This window comes from Diabrotica undecimpunctata, chromosome 4, assembly GCF_040954645.1.
Source record: "Diabrotica undecimpunctata isolate CICGRU chromosome 4, icDiaUnde3, whole genome shotgun sequence".
NCBI lineage: Eukaryota > Metazoa > Arthropoda > Insecta > Coleoptera > Chrysomelidae > Diabrotica > Diabrotica undecimpunctata.
Window position 1 is genome coordinate 60,846,059 of NC_092806.1, and position 14,687 is coordinate 60,860,745.

A 14,687-nucleotide genomic window follows, 5' to 3' on the forward strand; every position below is an offset into this window, starting at 1 on the left:
TTAAGTAAAAGAGCTCAGAGGATTCGCTGTGTTGTTAAAAATGAAATACACCACTTTATTCTTTATTAAAGACAAATGAATTATTCTAAAGTTTGCATACAACTATGCAAACAAGGTAAACAAAAATTTCGTATAGCAATGAGGTTGACAGTAAGTTTCGTTGTATATTGATCACTGTTGGTATTGAAGGGCATCCACTCCTGGACAAAGGCTTGGATTTTTCTCCATTCCCTACTTCGAGGACACCAGGCCCAAACACCGGTATTATCCTACCAAAACCTCAAATCTTTTCCCTATATCCTAAATAGAACCCTTCTTACCAGTGTAGCAAGTTACAGCTTACAAACCCTAAATGAGTTTTATTGCAATAATAACTGACATTAAATCCAAATAACTAAAATAGTATGGCCATGTCCAAAGAATAATCCAGGAGAGAATACCTAATTAAATCTTAATTTAAAAACTTAAAGGAAATATCACAAGAAAATATTAGCTTGGACAAATTAAGGCGAAAATACAAGAGAGTAATTTGAAACGAGGAGATTATTGATTATATCGTATGTTATTAGGAGTATTTGTATGACTACATTAACTGCAAAATAATTTATTTTCGTTGGAAAATCCGTTTCGGTTATTATAAACAAGGTTGTTGTTTAAAACGACGAATTACAGCGATGTCATCACTATTCTTCGTTCACAAATTGTTGAGAGCACGAAATATGCCTCAAACTCATAAAACGGTCGTAAATCATAGGCATTCCTAAGATGTTTATTCATTAAATAATAATATAATGTTTTAATACTGTTATATATAATATTGATAATATTTTAATACTAATATATTTAGCAAAAAAACAATTAAAACTTTTACGACTAATGTTGGTTATTATATTATATTAATAATAATAAGAATTTAACCATTAACAATTTTGTAAATAAGAATACCTTATCTCTTTGGATATTTCAATACTAATCTTCGCGTTTAATCACATTACTAGAAAACCTGGAATTCATATCCGAAGGTACTATTCGTTCCAAGATAATTAAGATGGAATTCCCCAGATTTTTAATATTATAATTATATTCAAAACTTAACTTGAAAGGGTTAAGTTATTACGAACGAAAACAATTTTTTTGTTTAGTACGTTTTTGATCGCATGTAATTTACGGCTCGTCGGTGTTTCCGCGTCTACGGCAGTAATTAGCGTCTCGAATATTTCTTGTGCAAATTATATGCAGTGCGTGAGTGATTTTTTATTCCATATACCTACGAACATATACGTACCTTTCGCTCGTGCTCGTTTTGTTGGATTGTTTGTGATGGCTTCATCATCAAGTTTTACACCGGTACTGTTGCGTACAGTCAGTAAGTCTGTCTATTCACCAAGAGAGGAGACTATTGTCCTGAATGTTCACGATGCTCTGGTTTCTCAGAATCCCACAAACACTGTTCGCAACATAGTCGAAAGTTGTGCCAACATGACTGGCGTAGGAGAGTCAACTTTATATAGGTTCCTATCAGAAAGAAAAAACACGGTATAGCTAACCCAAACACAAACGAACACTTAAAGAGAGGGAAAAAGCCTATTGAAATTGATGAATTTGCCAAAAATGGTATTCGAAGGAAAATTCATGGATTTTTTTTCAAAAAAGAAATACCAAACTTAAAACAAAATTTTACAAGAAGTTAGAGACGACCCGGATTTGCCTCATATCGGACGAACTAAATTGTGGCAAGTTTTAAAAGAATTAAATTTCCGGTGGAAGAAATCAGACCGAAAATCACTTTTGATTGACCGGGAGAAGATGATGTTGGAGAAGAAATTATCTAAGATTCATACGAAAATTCCGGGATGAAGAAAGGCCCATCTTCTACCAGGATGAAACGTGGGTAAACTCAGGTCATACTCTAAAAAAAATTTGGTCAGATAAAAATATACATATTAAGCTCCAGGCAAGCCTTTATAGAAGGTTGGTCTACTGGTATCTCCCCACGTTCTGGTAAAGGCAGTAGATTAATAATTTCTCACATTGGCAATGAAAAAGGATTTGTTAAGCATGGTTTGTTGGAATTTCATTCCAAAAGCACAAAAGACTATCACGAGGAGATGACAGCTGATGTTTTCGAAGAGTATTTTGAGCAAATGATTGAACACATACCACCAAATTCAATTATAGTATTAGATAATGCACCTTATCATTCGCGACTAGTAGAAAGACTTCTAACGAATGCGTGGAAGAAACAGGATATTCTTGACTGGCTGCGGAATAAGTATCTGAATTACGAAGATGGAATGGTAATAGCAGAACTTTTAAAAATTGCCGGCAACGCAAATTTAAGTTCAAGAAATACGTAGTTGACAAAATGGCGGAAAGGCGAAACATCACAGTCTTTAGACTTCCACCCTACCATTGCGAAATAAATCCAATTGAACTCATTTGGGCACAAATGAAAAGTTATGTGGCTAGAAAAAATACGTCGTATAAAATACAAGCTGTACGTGAATTGTTATACGAGTCTTTATAACATATTACAAAACAAAACTGGAAAGATGCAGTAAGACATGTAATAGAAGAAGAACAAAAAATGTGGGATCTTGATAACATAATTGATGCGACCGTAGAGATTATTAACCTAATTATTAACCCTCAAGACGACTCGGATTCCGAAGTTGATCCTATTTATTTTGAATTTGAATAGTTTTCTAATCGTAATTATATAAGATAAGTAATAGTAGTTCTAATCGTAAGGTATTAAAGGGGAAAGGCGCAAAATGTCGCCTGTCAAAACGTTCAATGTGTTTTAAATGTATCCATTTTTTTTCAAATCCTGAGAAAACTAAAAAGCATTTTTGAAAAATTTAAAGGCAGAATGAATTATTTTTTAAAATAAATAAAGTTTCTTTTGCATGCAATATTTTCAATTAAAAATTATACTATATTTTCTATTTTATTTTCACCCCTGTTACATAACATATTAAAATAAACATTGTAGAAGTTTTCAGGGACTTTCTGCCCTGAGTAATAATGTAATCTTTCATTCTGCGTTTAAATTTTTTAAAAATATTTATTAGTTTTCTCCGGATTCGAAAATAATGGATACATTTAAAACACATTGGAAATTTTGCCAGGCGACATTTGGCGCTTTTTTCCTTAATTAAATAAATGTATCTTTTACAAATGGCAAGAAACTTTTTATTTTTGAATAAAATAAATAAGTTTTATTTAAAAATACAATTTACATAAGTACAATTTAAAAAATATATTTATTTAGTTCAAATAAATGTTTCAATCATATACTCTACGACACTGGTCGTTCATCTCTAACCATTCAAAATACCCCCGTAATAGGATTATAAGGTATTGTATTCCTTCAGATATAAGGTGGGTTAGTCGAAAACGTCTTAAACCGTCAGTTTTAGGTTGGTTTTTACTATTATATCGTATTACCTATCCTCTCTGTATTTCAGTTTTCTAATTAGGGTTAAACTTGTAGTGAGCTATCAACAAATTGTGAACCGACTATAGACAGAAGGACCAACTGGTAAATATTGAAACTGTTTAGTCTATAGTAATTGTAATTATTTTTCTAAATCTGTAGTTTGCATGACCGAATACTTTATTACATAAAAATATTCGTGTAATATTATTACAATAGAGATTACCAGGAGAATAGCACTAACATTGGCGGCTTACGGAAAACTGAGGGAAGTCTTCAGATCAGATATTCCCATGACCTTAAAAAGAAAGGGCGTCGATCAGTATGAGCTTCTGTCTCTAACGTATAGAGCAGAAACATTGACCCTTACCAGAACAGTAATAAATAAAATATAAGTAGTGCAAATTGCAATGAAGAGCTCAATATTAAATATATCCTTCAGAGACAGAGTTTCAAATCAAATACTTAGAAGAAACACTGGTGTTACAAAGGTAGCTAAAATAATTACAACGTTGAAATGGAACTGGGCAGGCTATATTGCCAGAGTCAGAGATGAAAAATGGATCAAGAAAATTTTAGAATGAAGACCTAGCTCTATCGAAATCGATGACACCCTACAACACGATGGTCGAAGGATATCAAGCACGGAGTCAATAAAGTTATTTACGGAAGGTCTACATTCAGGAGGGTGAACGATCGTACTCAGTACATCGTACAGGATAAAAAATGTTGTCTTAAGCGATATCACACTGAGCTGGTGAACTCTGAGAAGCACGGCAAGAGTGCAATGCCGAACCTGACGGTATTTTATCCCACCTCCTGGGAACAAAGATAGATAACGAGAAGATAAGAAAGAAAATCGATGGCTCAGAAGAAGGCTCAGATTTGCGTCACTCTTATAAGTTCAGAAACAAAAATATAACGGAAACTATCAGAAAAGTTGCTTAAGTCGGGGACTCTCTTCTTCTTCATGTACCAACTTCTTTCAGAATGTTGGTTACCATCATAGATATTTTAATTTTATTCACTGTTACCCCAAATAGCATGCTTGTATCAATACCATACCAATCTTGCAAATTCTTCAACCATGAAGACTTTCTTCGTTCTAGACTGCGTTTGTTTGCTATTTTCCCTTGCTTAATATTTTATAGCAATCTATATTTGGGACCTGTCATAACATGTCCGAAGTACTCCAGCCTTCTCTTCTTGATGCTTTTTATAATCTCAGTAGTCTTATTGAGACGTTCTAGTATTGTGAAGTTTTGAATCTTCTCCACCCAAACTTAAAATTCTTCTATAGCACCACCATCTCGAAAGCTTCAAGGCGATGTAGATGATTTTTATTCACAGTCCAAGACTCGACACCACAAATTAAGACCGAAAACACGTAGTAGCGAAGTAGGCGGATCGGTAATGCCAATTGTAGGTCTCTGTTACATAATTCTCTGGTCAGCTTAATTCTGGATCTAATGTCACCGTTACTCTCTACATTACGGTTTAACGGATATCCAAGGTAAACAATTTGATCGAGTTGCTTAAATTTGGTATTATTTACATATTATATAGACAGTCTAATATTCTGTAGTTTACTTATTATGAGTATTTTGGTTTTCTGTATGTTCAGATCCAGACCTTCTTCCTTACAGTTCTCAATGACACTGTCAAGTATTGTTTTCAGATCTTCTTGAGTAGATGCTAAGAGTACTGTGTCGTCCGTATATCGCAAATAATTAATGACTTCACCGTTCACAATTATTCCTTTCAGAAAATGTGTTTCTGAAAATTATTTCGGAGTAAATGTCGAGAATCAGGGGCGACAAGAGGCATTCCTGCCGTACTCCTCGTTTATTATTAAGAGCCTGTAATTCCAAACCGTGGACTAAAACTGTTGTTTGATTCCAATACAAATTTGCAATTATGCGAACGTCTCTGCCATCCACGGCAATGTCTTTTAGAACTTTAGAACGATTAATATAGAGTGCTTAACATGATCAAATGCTTTTTTGTTGCCTCTTTTGTTCCACACCCGTTACGGAAACCAAACTGCTTGTCAGTTATGTATTCTTCGCATTTATTATACAGTGCTAGTCAAAAGTCCGTTCCCACCTCGTATCTTTTGAACAGTTATAATAATAATAGTGAAATTTGGAGGGTGGTAATAAACAGACGTAAGCATCTTAACTAGTTATAACAAGTAACGTAGTAGTGACAGATGACGTTACAGCGTCACTGAGACACATAATTTTAAATAGGACTTTATAGCAAGTGATACCTTGTTTGAAAGGTATTGAAAGTACCTATTCAACCATACTAATTTTATTTGAGTTTAAGCTCATTTTGATAAATAAATGAAATAAATACTAAAATTGTAGTTTCGTATTTAATTAATAAATATTAAAACCTCCGCCTCTGGTTACTTGTCAAAAAGTTGACGTTTTTAAATTCTATAATTGTTTTTACATCAACGTCAACTTTTTTGACAATTAACCAGAGGCGAACGTTAGAATATTTAATCGTAATAATTTTGTTTGGATTCAAGATGATTTTGATAAATAAATTAAATAAATAGGAAAATTCTAGTTTGGCATTTAATTAATAAAAATTCTAACGTCCGACTTTGGTTATTTATCAAAAAAGTTGACGTTTGTCAATTCTCTAGTTGTTTTTAGTTTGCAAACGCGTTTATACCTGAATATTTAGTTTCTGTTTCTGCTTAGTTTAGTCAATTTAAGTTTAGTCAAGTTGTTTTTAGTTAGTTTTTCTTAGTTAATATTTAGTTTAATTATTATTTAACGAGACATTTAAATTTTTAGTCACCGGACCTTGCATCATTAGATTTTTTTCTGTGAAAAAAATTTGAAATCTAAAGTTTACGCTTCAGTACCCGACAATATTGACATTTTGAAAACAACGAATTGTTGCAAAATGTAGGGCAATTTCCCCCGACACATTTGAACGAGTACGGCAAAAGTTTAGAAATAGGATGCATTACTGCCAGGAAGTAAATGGAGCACATTTTGAACACTTACTATAAGAAATGGTTGTTAAATATTTATTAATTAAATGAGAAGCTACAATTTTAGTCTTTGTTTAATTTATTCATCAAAATGAGCCTTAACTCAAACAAAATTATTATGACTGAATACCTTTTAAACGAGGTATCACTTGCCATAAGGTCCCATTTAAAATTGTGTCTCAGTGGCACTGTAACGTCATCTGTCACTATTACGTTACCTGTTGTGACTAGTTGAGAAGCCTACGTCTGTTTATTACCTCCCTCCAAATTCCATTATTAAAACAATGACCGTTCAAAAGATACGAGGGGGGTAACGGACTTTTGACTAGCACTCTATATACGACCTTTAGAAAAACTTTCAATAAATGGCTTATCAAACTGATGGTTCTATAATAAGCACGGGTTTTTGCTGTTGTTTTCTTAGGTACAGATATGAACAATGAATTTGACTAATCATTAGGTAGGTGTCCGCTGGTATAAATGATATTTAAAAACGAAGTTATAGCCTGTAAAACATTGTGATGGGTAGCTCTTTCGGGGCGACAGACTTAGTAAAACACAGGTTGCCATAAAAAAATAAACCTATTAATTTAGCATATATACAATAAATAAAATAAAATGAATTCTAGACCGCATATACAATAAATAAAAATAAAGTGAATTCTCCGTCTGGGTCCCGCGATGAATGAACTCCCCGGCGAACGTCTATAAAAGAAAAGAAATTAATTATTACTAATAAAGAAATGAAATAGGTGAAGTCGATCATACGCAGACTTATGCTCGCTTCCGCTTCAATTCAGCGGGAGCTCCGAACGCATTCGCAAATAAAATATTCGGCTGTGCAGACCAACGGTAATGTTCAATACACAATACCGATGAGTTCCGCTTGGTTCAGGACAGAGTACGATCCTCAATACGGAAATCTCTCTGTCCGGGTTGGCTCGCAGGTTCACTACACCGGCGAGTCAGGGAGCCTAGAGCGCTAGCTACAAGACTGTCTAATTTCGCTACTCACAATTCCTTAAATAGCCGTTCCGAATCCCACTTCATCGTCTCGTTGTAGAAGTGGATGCGCAAATATTGACACTCCCACGGTTCGAACTGTTAAACGATCAGAACATCGTTACAACATTGATATCATTTATAAGCTTGTATATTTCTTTCACTTGGAATTTCATCAAAATCTGTCACTTTGCCATTTTTTGATGATCGTATGGCTTGTGTTACCTCAAAGCGTGTTATTAGGCGTCCGTCGCAGTTAGTAATATCAGAAAGTGAACTAATCGAATCTTCTTCGAATAGGTTCGTAATGCAATTTTTCAATTCTTTAAGTTTATCCTCTACTTCAAATGTACTTTACCATGTGCATCATGTATCAGAGCAGTTTGTCTCTTATTCAAGATACCAGCTGCTTCTTTCACTATCTCTTTTCACCCCAAATATTGAGCCAGATTGTCCCGAGAGAAACAGAGTCAATTGAAAAATGCGTGTCTATCACTAGGTGAGATAACAACGTTATAAAAGTATTTAAGATAGCAGAGATAGACAAACTCCAAAAGAAGTCACGTAAATACATTCAGAATAGTAAGGTTATCATGACAGAAGACTTTTTTATATAGTACACTTTCATGACTCTAAATTAGAGTGATACCACTAGATATATCGCAGCAGACTAAACTGGAGATCATAACTTATGGTGCTGGGAAAAACTGGCGTACGGCGAAAGAAGTGGTAGCGGAGGACAAAATCAAATAGCAATAAACTTATTTGAGTCTAGACGAGTACATATCAAAAGCATGAAGGCTCAAAAGGATAGACAAAATTGGACAAAAGCTAAGTCCCTGTGACCGATAAAGCTGATGTAATTTGCACTGCAGACTCTAAAAAAAGTGCTCGACAGGCATATTAGGGATGGTGTATTAGTTAAAAGTCCAATACATCGGGAACAGTATGCTTATAGAGTAGAATTTTCGATATCGTCGGCTTACAAGCGAAACACACCAAGTCAATTTTTTACAATTTTGAGATATTTGCAGCATTTTATTGTATTTTTTTACTCTTTAGACTGGTTAAACTCAATAAGTTATACAATAACAAAAACGGTTATTTTTATTATTATTATGTTTCTCACTAACGGCCGGTTTTCGAAACGTTATTCAAATCTCCAATCATGTAATCAAGTATCAAATTTGATCAATTGTTAACAAGCGACAGGTTTCCGAAACGAAAATTATGGTAAAATTACGTGATCACCGATTATAAATTATTTGACATACGATTTTACATGGAAACAGTAGAATCGATTGTAATCGTTTATTATTTCTGTACGAATTGTTCTTTATCTTGCTCTAAATTAAGAAAGTAATGTTGCTGTTTCACTTTACCATCATTCCTGTTTATGTGTAATCTGCATTCTGAAAATCAACAAACAAACATAACCTAACTAACTAATAATTTTGTGTCGTTCGTTAATGTTTACCAATTTGTCATTTATCATCTTTAATTCTTAAAATGAACCTTTGTTACAATATTTTTGGGTTCTTTCTAAACAACAGATTTTTATAAAACACTTAGGTTTATGTATCTTACAACGTAACCAAAGATTTTATTGTAGTTACTTACAACCATTGGTATATAACCAAAGATTATAAGATTAATCGTCCAAAAATCTCAGATTACCTGACAAGCTCGTATGACAGAAGTTTGACATAGATAAAACGATAATTAGCGTTTCGGAAACCCAAAATACTTCTGACAGGCTGTTAATCATCGATTATTTTCTTGTTAGATTAGTTAATGTGTATTGTTCTGAAGCTATTTTTTTGTGGCATTTTAAATTAATTTATATTTAAATGGGAATAAGCCACAATTAAAGGTTAAAATACGTTTATTGACGTTTCAATTTCCACTTCGGAAATCGTTCTCAAAATACAAACATTAGTAAATTTACTCGATTTCCGAAGTGGAAATTGAAACGTCAATAAACGTATTTTAACCTTTAATTGTGGCTTATTCCCATTTAAATATAAATTTAGTTAATGTGTGTTATGTGATTGAAGTTTGATGGATGTTTCTGCAACTCAAACTGCATTTAATCGACTGTTAACAGTAGATAACCTAATTTTGATAATGATCAGCCTTTCGGAAACCGGCTGTAAGTCTCATAAACTAGGATATAATTCAGGAAAACCACACTAAGCGACTGTAAGTGATGTATTTCACTTGACTACGAATGAACCTACTGACTGACTTACACAGGTCGACTTGTTCAATCTTGTAAAAAATTAATTATTTGTTTTAGTATATTGCATAGGTTGTGTCAGTTTTATTCCAGTATTTTGCGCGATAAGAATGAAAGCGGTCAATATAGTGGAATATACAGAAGGGACCATAAGATTCCTGACAATAAAACCTCAGAGGAAACGAGAATAAAAGCAAAAAAACACATTAAAAGCTTTCCTGTTGTAGAAAATCACTACACTAAAAAATCTTTATAAATACTTTATTTGGACTGCAATCTCAATATTGAAAAAATGCACGAACTGTTCGTGGAAATGTGTAAAGAGGACAATTTGCCAAGCTTAAGTCAGATTTGTCAGAACTTATAGGCAAATCTTTCGCAAGAAATTTAAAATATCATTCTTCAAACCTAAAAAAGACCAATGTTTGACCTACAACGAATACACAAAAGCATTTCAACAAGAAAAAGAAGAGATGGAGCTTAATTATAGAAGTCATTTAGACAAAACAGGCTGCAATGAAAGAAAAAAATTCAGACAAAGAAATAGCGAAAAATAATAAAAATTTAAATTATTTAAACGTAATATGCAACGCGTTTTGTAGTCAATGGTAAGCGTGAAAGCAGTGAAATTGGTACTTGCCTGAGAATGTACATTAATTCATTATCTGGTATAAAACATCTAACCGATTTTTTCAGATACGTGTGGAGGACAGAACAGAGATATTCAAGTATCTGCTCTGCTTTTACATATTGTTAAAAATCATCCAAGTCTTCAGATAATTGAGCAAAAGTTCATGGAAAGTAGACACTCCTATATGGAAGTAGATTCCATGCATAGCGCTATTGAAAGTGTCAAAAAAATGTGGAGATTTTTAGTCTTCACGAATATGAAAATGTCTTTAAAATGGCCAGAATGGACAACAATAGGAATAAACTTTCCTATAATATTAATGAAAGTTATAACGAATTCTTAGATTTAAAAAAGCTTGCACAATTTACTATTGTTATATGTGCTATATAATAAAAAAAAAGGATCGAAAAGGGCAAACGGTCAACTGGTAAAAAGTAAAGTGTTTTGTATATGAAATAGTTTCCTAACATTCTAAAGTACAAGTACAAGAATATGAAAGTCACGACGAATATGAAAATATTAACATTAGTTTTGTACATCGTGCTTCTAACAGAAGAGGCAAAGAGGATAATAATGAAAACTTGGTAATTCCTAAATTACAGATTCCGATTTCGGATGAAAAGAAAAAAGATTTGATAAAGCTTTGTGAAAAAATATAGTTCCGCAAGCGCTCCATACCTAATTCAAAAATCTGCCAAATTCTTCTTCTGTTCAAAACCAAACAGCGGAGCCAGCTGAAAAGGACTCAAAAAGACATTGAAAATTAAAAGCATACATTTTTTTGTTATACACGTTTTGTTTTGTTATACCTGTTTTTTGTGTTACTGTTCTTGTTTTGTGAAATTTACATGAAAAAAGTAAAGACTTATATAAGCAAAAATTATTGTATTATTTACCATATAAACGAAGCTTGCAATAACCGTATGGCAGTAAGTAAATAAAAACAATATACGTAAGTCATCCTTTCACAGCAAAATTAAACAAGTAAAACACACTAACTTAAATGCTACATGTAAAATACATCAAGTCAACGTATTGAAATCGAAAATTAAACAATAATTAGTAATTTGGTAATATATAATTTACTTCTCTTCGTAGTAATAATTGTTAATACTTTATGAAAACTTTCGTATAATTACAAAACAACGAATAAAAGTTTGGATGTGAAAATTGATCAAACTCTTTAAAAAAAAAAAATTAAAACACGTTTATCTCAAAACTATGTTTTTTGACTTAGTGTGTTTCGCTTGTAAGCCGACGATATAGAGCAGTGGTCGCCAACCTCTTCAATGTGTTGAGCTACTTTGTTAATTTTGGAATAAACAGCGAGCTACCCACACGGAAGCCACGTAACGCAACGTAAATGAAATAATCCACAGTTAATCTATCATTATATGTATTTATTTTACTGTTTAACTGGTAATACATAATACATAGGTACTAATAATAAACTAATAACAAAATAACTAATATTACTAGTACGTACTTGTTCATAGCTACATTCCTACCTATCAAACGAAGGTATTTAAAAAATAAGTACAAACTTTTATCCAGCCACAACGGCATGTCACGTATGACTTAAAAATAGTTAATAATAACAACAAAAAAGTAACGCACTATCATAAACATAAACATTGAAAAAAAAAAAAGCACGTTCAATGAGAAGGCTGACACTCAGATTCATCGATAATTTTTTTAATGTTTGCAGTATAATTTGATGTTTGAATACAATTATCCTAATGTTCATCTGTAAGTCGATTGCGATATTTGTTCTTAATAAACTTGATATTGGAAAAAGATGATTCACACAAATAGGTTGAACTGAATAATGCTTTCACTTTCAAGGCTACACGGCATAGAACTGAATATTTGTCTTTACTTACAATATTCCAGATACATTCAGTACTTGAGACTACCGATTTTAAGGCTAAATCATTTTGAAACTCAATGACTTCCATTTCTGTTGCAGCGATGTCTTCGCCAAAGTTCTGCATAACACAAGCTGCAAACTGCTGGATATCAATTTCCATAAAGGGTGAAACAACAAACTGCGCTACTAAAGCCATTTCATTGAAATCCTTAAAACGATTTTTGAAGTTACTCTTCAGGGTAGAAATTATTTCTACATGATATTTGTTGTCATAGGGTTCTAACGGATTTTGAGATATTTTTTCTGAAAGAATAGGAAAATGCTTGGAATCGCTGTTCATTAGGTTTTGTTCCCAAAACCCCAGCTTTTTGATAAATGCTTTTATATCAGAAATCATTTCCGCTAGTTCTTTGTCTATCCCCTGAAGCTGCAAATTAAGTTCGTTTAATTTCTCTGTAATGTCCACGAGAAAACCAAAATCTCTAAGCCAGATTGAATTTTCTAGTTCCGGAGTCGGTTCGTCGCGTTGTTTGAAAAATTGAACTATGCCAGATAGGACATCATTAAAACGTTTCAGCACCCGTCCTCTACTTAACCATCGGACTTCAGAGTGAAGGAGTAGGTCCCCGTATTGACAGTCAACTTCATCGGCCAAGGTTCTGAATAATCTTATTTGTAACGCTTGAGCTCTAATCTTGTTCACAATTTTTACCACCAGTTTCATAACGTTGTTTAGTTTCAGGAAATTTCCACATAATGCTGGCTGATGGATAATGCAATGGTAACAGAGAAATTGCGGAAAAGTTTCATCTTTACGACATAACGCCACCAGATCCTTATTTTCGATATTGGGATTTTCTCAGAAGAAATAATATTTTTTTAATGAGAAAACAACTCCTGTCCAGTAGTGTGTCCTTTCAGTGGAATGAACTTCAAAAGATCTTCTTTAATCGTAAAATGACTAAAAACCATCCTGACGAACATGGCCATCTGGGCAGTGTCGACGACATCTGTTGATTCATCCAGTTGAAGTGAAAAATAAACACAGTTATCTAAGTCAGTTCTTAACTGTAAAAAAATATCATTGCTCATTACTTCTACACGTCTCATCACTGTATTAGCAGAAAGTTGCATAGATTTTATAGCTGAAACTATCTCGTCTTTATTTCTAAAGTTGGCAAATAACGAATCAGCAGCTTCTAAAAACGCCTGTTTTATCATTTCCCCGTCTTCATAAGGTTTCTTTTTTTGTGCAATTATCTGGGACACACGGTATGATGCTTCAATTGCAGCCTTATTTTTGTCGACCGTTCTTAAAAATATTAATTGTTGTCCAATTAACTGTTTTTTTAACTGTTTCAGTTTCTCCTTTCTGGAGGCAGAATGTAGTGGGAATGATTTTTCAAAATTAGAATTTACAGTTTTATGATGTCTCTCAATATTTCCTTTTTTAGCAACGGAGACCGAAGTATTACATAACAAACACACATTTTTATCTTTAACTTCTGTAAAAAAGTATTGTTCTTCCCATTCCGAATGAAAGTGGTATGTCTTTACCTTCTTACAACTGCTTGCCATAATATTATTTTTGTTGTTCTCTACTAACCCAACCGCTGGACGTTGGTTACGCGTTCAGTTTTAAACTAAGCGCAATGTCGCCGCGCCGTGCGTATTTATCCCGTTCAAAGCAATCCAGATCGTTCTTGAACACTAACGCGCTGGTCTGGATGGTTGATTCTATAAATGGCCGATTCTAGCTTGACGGCGTCAGGGGCAGATCGCTCACCGCAACGTTGCCGCTGTTTATGTTTAATATTATGTGGAATATATTTTTTGTGGAATTTTCGGAAGCTTCTCTGATTTTTGCAGTTTGTATTTTTTAAATTAAAATCGTTGTGAGAGCTACCAGAATTGTCTCCGCGAGCTACCGGTAGCTCGCGATCGACAGGTTGGCGACCACTGATATAGAGTATCGCCATAAACATGTTGATTTATTCAATAACAATTCCTAATCCCATAGGTTAGAGAAATGGCATAAGGTAATAGAATCACAGTAAATATTGCGTAATATTTAAGCTGCATTTCCAAAAATAGTTGTTTGTGTTTAGATTGTAAACAATAATTTATCTTTAATCAAAATAAATTAATTTATCTACAATGAAAGTCTCCGGCTGAGTTATTTTTGGCCCAATCAAATTTATTCCTTCATAATGGCAGTAGTGAAAACTTTTTATTGATTTTCGTGGAGACCAGAAAATAATTCCAGCATATGTTAAACAATAATAAAGTTCTTGACTTGCTTTCTTTCGCTTTATTACATGTTTTCCATTTCTGTTTATTTTACTCGTCTCAGTGTGCCTTTTTTGCTTTAAAACTCAGACATTGAGTCAGTGATATATATTCAGACAAAGTAAAAATTTTATTATAGGTTTTGGTTTTATAGTATACATATTCAACAATAAGAACAAAATAGACAAAATAGAGAATTAG